An 8,271-nucleotide genomic window follows, 5' to 3' on the forward strand; every position below is an offset into this window, starting at 1 on the left:
CTAACATTATGGTTCATAACACGATACTACAGAAATTTCTCTTGAGTTACAAAATGTAAAAAAAAAAAAGAGTTAACACTTATTTTAAAGAAGCCTTTATGAAGGGTTTATAAAGGGTCTGTAAATAGTTAATAAGGGTTAATAATACTTTATAGACTGTTATAATACTTTATAGATTTTACAGTTTAGTTAATTCACACACAATGGTACTCTCTGCCCCCCTAAAGTCAATATTAAGATAGTTTTTACAATATTGAGGTTATGAAAACATATTTTCATGGGCTCATTTAGGCAAAGCAATCATACACGCAAGCAAGCAAGCACACTCACACACACACACACACACACACACACACACACACACACACACACACACACACACACACCTCTCTATTAATCCATCTCTCTATTAACCACCCCCTTCTTAACTATTTTTAACATCTCACATTCCCAAGATACTTCGGAGTACCAGGCGTGTTACAATGTACCGTGGAGTTTGGGTTACCAGCTGGGAAGGTTCTTATGTAAAAACACCCGCCTGGATTGACCAGGTGCTAGGCACCGATCCAGTTAGAGATCCAGTATGTAGATACTGTAGATATTTAGAGGTGTGGTGTGGAGCTAAATTTGGCACCTATTGTTTTGTTATGCCAGGTCAGGTCATCACTCTACTGTGCTGATAGAGGCCTCATGCAGTCCTTCCTCTTCCTCTGAAGAGGCAATTTGTTCACAACTAAATCAATTACCTGCTCGCCGGCCAAAAGCAACATTCTTCCCCAGTATGGCAATCAATGTTTATTTTTTGTTTTCTTTTGTTTTTTTTATTTTTCATCTCTCTACACAATCAAAAATGGCTCCGTCCATGATTTTCCCTCTCAAACAGAACCACCCCATGTTTGAATGTGGAGCTTGATGTCCAGATAGGCTTATACAAGAGCCTTTTCATGTACCTGACTGACTCACATATGGTTGGTTGAATTTGGTGGAGGCTTTCGGCACCTGTTCCTCTTCTCGCCAGTGGAGGCCAGCAAAGGGTCACCACTTCTCTCCTCCTGTTCTGATACAGTGATGGCAATTGTCCTCTTACCCTCCTACCACTGACTGTAGTCAAAACTAAAACAAGACTTCAATGGTAAATGTACTGTGCCACCAAACAATCAGTTGTTTGAACCTGTCTAATAGATGCCTATACACAGACACTACTGTATGTGTAGAGGGAAAACACCAAGCATTCAGAAAGTACAGCCCTGTAGATAATTCACTATTCTCAGTGTTGATCCAAAATTAAACCCAAATGTTGTCCTGACATTTGCACAATAATTTTTATCAGTGTGAAGTCAGAAGTGCCAATGGAGACTGGGTGGTACCTAGAAAGGGTGTCACAATTACCACAACCTCACTTGTGTGTTGACCTTCACTTGTGTGTGTTGGCATCTCGCCCTTCAATGAGATAGACGCCCACATCCTGCCCCCCTCCAGGACCCTCTTCCACTGAAGCTAATGGTCCCCGTTGTCTGTACCGTCAACCTCCACATGCTGGTCACCATGGCAACAGGTTAGTGGCATGCGATAGCCCACTGTCACAGGGGAATTCCTCCATTTAACGGTTCACTTGCCAGAGACTCACATCAACACCACGGGGGGGGGGGACTCGGGGCTCGCCTTAGCCCCAGTCCCTAGCAACTGGTTGCTATGCTACCCCGTTTCCATGCAGAGAGTGCCATGTTTTTTTAACAGTTGGTGATGATCACCTCTCCCACACTCAGAATCACACACACACTGACCACACACACCGTCACTATTGCATACCATTCAGAGAGAAGACACCTTGTCTTCCCCCACCTCTTTAAAGTTGAGAAGACATAAAGTGACTGTGAGAGACTTATGGACCAGCGTGCAGTATGACCTGACCTGACACTCTTCAAATGAAACCATTTTTGCATGCCTTATTGGATGATTTGGGGAGAAATCTAGCCTCCTCTCCATTCACACTGTGAAATGACACAAGGTTGTCATGATGAAAACCGTAGTAAATAAATAAATCATATAGTCAATAACTGCATTCACAATGACCTTCACAACAGCAAAGTCATATGCATACACAGGCTACATAGTGCATACCATATCAATGAAGATGAATTGAAGGACAATATTTTTTTTAAATTAAAAGACAGTTATACCCATTTCAATCACAACTTTTGATGTGACACTAATGGCTGGCCCAAATTCTTCCAAAACAGATATACCAGAGTGGGATAAAATGATTAGCAGGATCAATTGGCATGTGCTCCGTCTGATGGTGCTTAGCTGGCATGGACCAATAGGAAGGATGCTGCCTAGAGCTCAAAATAAGCCTTCTATCTCCAGTACCCACAAAGGGGGGCTCCACCAATGTCATCTCAACCACCCCGGAGGTTAGTTCTTCCAAGGAAGAAAGAGAATGTCAACAGGATAAGCAACACCCGAAACTCCCCAAAATATTCAACCTTTCTTCTGATATCTTGTGGCTAATGCTGCAACATGTTGTATAACCCACTCAGTTCAACGTGAAGGGTAATGTTGTCATGAAGAGATAACCTGATTGAATTGAACTGATTGAATTTGACTGATTAAGGGCACACAGCCTCTATACAGTGAGCAAAGGTAATCATAAGCATTTACTAACTAGCTCCTAGATGCTAGGAGACCTCTTGTTCCTCTACTCATCTGATAGACATGCCTTAAATCCCCTAACTAGATATTGGCATAAGATCAATCGTTTATGGGAATGTTTATGTCATTGTTTTAAGATTTATCTTCATAGCCCTCAAATCTGACATAGAAACATGACAGATGATGTTAGACACATTACAAATCATTGACAAATAATGAATCCAACTGTGTTTGAGTGAGCCTTAAAGTTTGTTTATATTTTGAGCCTGTTACTAAGGCTACCGTACTGTTTAATCATGGACTCAGGAAAGGTTCAACAGGGGACAGGAAGTAAACAGCAGCAACCTGCTTTGCCATGTTGCTTTGTTGAATCCATCCAGGGAGGGCTGGCAGGGTTTCCTCTCCAGGGGCCAGGGCAAAATAAATGAACTGGGCGGGCTAGATTAATAGATAGTCAGACACCCAGGGAGATCTGACTCGGAGGGGATGAAACGTGCAGCCCTGCGGAAAGGAAATCCAATTTAGATTATTGCAGCAGTCCCCGATACCCACCTGTGGGACCTAATGGTGCTAAAAATGGAAATGCTGAAAAAAATAATAGACCTTAATAACGTGTGTGTAATGGGACTGGGGGTCTGGAGCATGTGTAATCTATCCTGTGATCAAAGGAACCAACAAACGTAAACAACTTAATCATTTTGTGTGTTGCAGATGTGTCTCAGAGGAATGAAGAGGCCTACTGTGTGTGTGTGTTGTGTTGTGTGTATGTGTGAGGAGACTTACACGTAATTCAATTTGGCCTCAGGTTGTATTGATGTGGGAGGATGGGTCGAAGATTCCTTAAACAGCCCATTCAATTTTTCATCAGAGTTTGCCTTTTCATCCCAGGCAGGTGGGAAGTGACATTTTGTTAGGGCTCCCTTAACTAGATATATGGGGCTCGTGACCTTCTCAGGTATTACTTTTATTAAGAGAAGCAACTTAAACCAGTAAGTCAATGTCAACCAACTGACGTTGATGGAACGGCTGCCTACTGCATGCTGGCAGCCATTGTCTGTTGAGCGGAGTTGGACTCCGGGAAATTCCAGTATCAATTTCAAATCAAGATAGGTTGAATTGTGGACCTTATACAGTAAAATGGAGAACAATCTATTGAAATCTACAGGGAAATACACAATGTTTAACATATCCAACAAATAATATTTACGTAAGCACGGTTCATTCCCTGTCCTCTCTATTTAAGTCACTACCATGTTATGGGTGTTTTCATTTTTTATTGTAATTATCTGCCTGCCTGGCTCCATTGTCATATTAATGCGTTCTTCTTTTCTATAACCTCTCTCTGTACTTGGCTATACTCCAGGTTATAGAGCAGAGCTGCAAATGATGCATTGACATCGTAATAAATAGAATTTGACACATTCAATACAATGTTTTGGGTGTATAGAAATGTTAAGATATATTAGTGTAAGCAGCTAACAAACAGAACAACTTGGTTATCATAAACACAAATTGAAGGTGCTAAGAGCTGGTTTGGGACTTTCACAAAGAGGAACTGGTCATCAGTCTTAAGCAAGAAATGGTTTGGAAACATTGCGGTAAAGCATTAAAATCCCATCCATTCTCTCAGGCCAGTTCAAAGCCTCAGCCAACAAACCCGACTTATCAATCACCGCTGTTTAATTCAATTAAGCATTGGCACTGAACAACTGGAAATCTAATCTATTTTGCGTTAGGTTTTTTCCTTACTTTGTCCATTACTTTGACCTGGCACAGTCTTTTGACTCAACACATTGCATTTCAAAAGGAATGTGTCTTTCTTTGTTAGTCTGTGTATGCATGTAAATCACAGATGGAAGGATGTGTGTGGATACTTTGACCAGACATGTTGTCACATGATTCACTTGATTTACATAAAGAGTAAGTATGTAGGCCACGTTATTGTTGACGGTTAATTTGTGTGCTGAAGAACTGGTTCAGTGGGTTTGCAAAAATGGCTTCAGTAAGCTTTAGTGTCTATTTTTTGGGACAGCATGGCATGTGTGTGGCCCTTGGAGGACTTAAAAAAATAGAATAAATACATTCTAGAACATAACTATCGTTTGTTTGAGTCCACTGAGAGGGAATAGGCCATTGTTAGGTAATTAATGTCCAACCCCAGATATATTTCGTACACTGTGTACCCATGAACGATTGGTATCTGTCAAACATAGTCCAGAGACCAAGGGAAATGGCATTCCTATCTCTGGTTTGTGATGAGGGAATCATACATTTGCATTATGATGAGAAGATAGCACAGAAATGCATCCCAGCCTCGTCTGCATGTCTCTCTTCACCTTACCTCCAGGTGCAGGCCTTCAGAAACCGTTGTTGTTTGATCAACCCCTAGGACTGATCCAGATGTTTACATTCTTTCCAAAATTAAAATAATTTGATTTATGTCTTTTAGATCTGTAGGCGACACTTGGCAGCAGGGCAAGGATAATTTCTCTACCCTCTGTCAGAAGGTGAGTTTAGCTGGTGCATGAAGTCAGGCGCAGGAGAGCAAAATGAGTGAGCAATGTACTTTACTCAAACAATAAAGGCACAAGGTAAACAAATACACTTAAATATTACGCACGGGTGAACACAGCACCCGTCGAAAAACCAGCCATAATGAACCGAACTGAACATAGATATAATCATGCACAACAAACATGGGGGAAACAGAGGGTTAAATACATGATCATGTAATTGGATAACGAAAACCAGGTGTGTAGAAAATAAAGACAAAACCAATGGAAAATGAAAGATGGATCAGCGATGGCTAGAAGACTGGTGACGTCGACCGCTGAACGCCGCCCGTACAAGGAGAGGGACCGACCTCGGCGGAACTCATGACAGTACCCCCCCCCTTGCCGACACCGGCCTCTGGGGCGACCCGGAGGCCGGAACTCCCTGCAGCATCGATGGGTCCAACACGTCCTCCACCGGCACCCAGCATCTCTCCTCCGGACCGTACCCCTCCCACTCCACGAGGTACTGAAGGCCCCTCGCCCGAAGCTTCGAATCCAGTATAGATCGAACTGCATACGCCGGGGCCCCCTTGATGTCCAGAGGGGGTGGAGGAACCTTCCGCACTTCAGACTCCTGGAGTGGACCAGCTACCACCGGCCTGAGGAGAGACAATTGGAACGAGGGGTTAATTCGATAATTGGGGGGAAGCTGTAACCTGTAACATACCTCGTTCAGTCTCCTCAGGACTTTAAATGGCACCACAAACCGCGGGCCCAGCTTCCGGTAGGGCAGGCGGAGGGGCAGGTTTTGGGTCGAGCGGCAGATCCGGTCCCCCGGTGCAAACACCGGGGCCTCACTGCGGTGGCAATCTGCACAGGTTTTTTGGCGCCTCACAGCCCGCTGATGGTCTCAGGTCTCCTCAGCGCGCCTAAACAAGTCATTCACCGCAGGAGCTTCGATCTGGCTCTGATGCTAAGGCACCAGGACCAGCTGTTACCCCAGTACGCACTGGAAGGGAGAGAGGTTAGTGGAGGAGTGGAGGAGTGGAGGAGTGAGTTCTGGGTCATCTCTGCCCAGGGCTCGAATGCCGCCCACTTCCCCGGCCGGTCCTGGCAATAGGACTGCAGAAACCTACCCACATCCTGGTTCACTCTCTCCACCTGCCCGTTACTCTCCGGGTGAAAACCCGAGGTAAGGCTGACCAAGAACCCCTGACGTTCCATGAACGCCCTCAAGACCCTTGACGTGAACTGGGGACCTTGATCAGATACTATGTCCTCAGGCACCCCGTAGTGCCGGAAGACGTGTGTAAACAGGGCCTCCGCAGTCTGTAGGGCCGAAGGAAGACCGGGCAAAGGGAGGAGATGTCAGGACTTAGAGAAACAATCCACAATGACCAGGATCGTGGTGTTACCCTGAGATAGAGGAATATCCATTAGGAAATCCACAGACAGGTGCGACCATGGCCGTTGTGAAACGGGTAAGGGTTGTAACCTCCCTCTGGGCAAGTGCCTAGGGGCCTTGCACTGGGTGCACACCGAGCAGGAGGAGACATAAACCCTCACGTCTTAAGCTAAAGTGGACCACCAGTACTTCCCACTAAGACAGAGCACTGTCCGACCGATGCCCGAATGACCAGAGGAGAGTGACGAGTGGGCCCAATAGATCAAACGGTTGCGGACAGCAGACGGAACGTACAGACGCCCAGCTGGACATTGGGGGGGAGTGGGCTCTGTACGTACCGCCCGCTCGATGTCCGCATCCAGCTCCAACACTACCGGTGCCAGCAGGCAAGAGGCCGGGAGTATGGGAGTGGGATCCATGGGCCGCTCCTCTGTGTCATACATCCGGGACAGTGCGTCTGCCTTCACGTTCTGGGAACCTGGTCTGTAGGATAGGATGAAAACAAAACGGGTAAAAAATATGGCCCACCTTGCCTGGCGAGGATTCAGTCTCCTCGCCACCCGGATGTACTCCAGATTGCGGTGGTCAGTCCAGATGAGAAAAGGGTGTTTAGCCCCCTCAAACCAATGTCTCCACACCTTCAAAGCCTTGACGACAGACAACAACTCCCGGTTTCCCACGTCATAGTTTCGCTCCGCCGGGCTGAGGTTCTTCGAAAAGAAGGCACAGGGGCGGAGCTTTGGTGGCTTGCCCGAGCGCTGAGAGAGTGTGGCTCCTATCCCAGCCTCGGACGCGTCCACCTCCACTATGAACGCCAAAGAGGGATCCGGATGAGCCAGCACGGGAGCCGAGGTAAACAGAGCCCTCAGCTGACCAAAAGACCTGTCCGCCTCAGCTGACCACTGCAAACGGACTGGTCCTCCCTTCAGCAGTGAGGTAATGGGAGCCGCTACCGGGCCAAAGCCCTGGATAAAGCTCCGGTAGTAGTTGGCAAACCCTAGAAACTGCTGCACTTTATTTACCGTGGTGGGAGTCGGAAAATTACGCATGGCTGTAATGCGGTTATTCTCCATCTCCACACCTGAAGTGGAAATGCGGTACCCTAGGAAGGAGACGGACTGTTGGGAAAACAGGCATTTCTCAGCCTTGACGTACAGGTCATGCTCCAACAGTCGACCAAGCACGCTGCGGAAGTGCTGCGTCAACCAGGAGATTTATCGCACAATCCCCCCGTCGATGGGGTGGTAATTGAGTCGAGAGCCAATTCGGCATTTCAGAGGGGATACGCACGGTGGAAACCTGGTCTGGACTTTCCACCGTAGTCGCACCAACGGAAACCCCTAAACACCACCCGAGCACTCTTGTGACCACCCCACGAGGGCACTCTTGCCACAAAATAGTGGGGTCATGACAGGCCAACCAGGGTATACCCAGCACCACGGGTATAAATAGACCCGACCCCAATGGTCGACTATCTAGGACGTGAACTGGGAAGGGCATATCCACTGGAACAATAGGGATCCCTAAACTATGGGCAAATGATCTGTCAATAAAGTTCCCAGCTGCACTTGAATCTACGAGCGCCTTATGCTGGGAATGCGGGGAAAACTCAGGAAAATGAATATACACAAACATGTGTTTGTGGGCTCTGGGTGAGCCTGGTGCCGACTCACCTGGGGTGACACAAGAGTGCCCTGCCTGCTGCCTCGATTCCCAGCA

The sequence above is a fragment of the Oncorhynchus mykiss genome, chromosome 12 (assembly GCF_013265735.2).
Source record: "Oncorhynchus mykiss isolate Arlee chromosome 12, USDA_OmykA_1.1, whole genome shotgun sequence".
Lineage (NCBI taxonomy): Eukaryota > Metazoa > Chordata > Actinopteri > Salmoniformes > Salmonidae > Oncorhynchus > Oncorhynchus mykiss.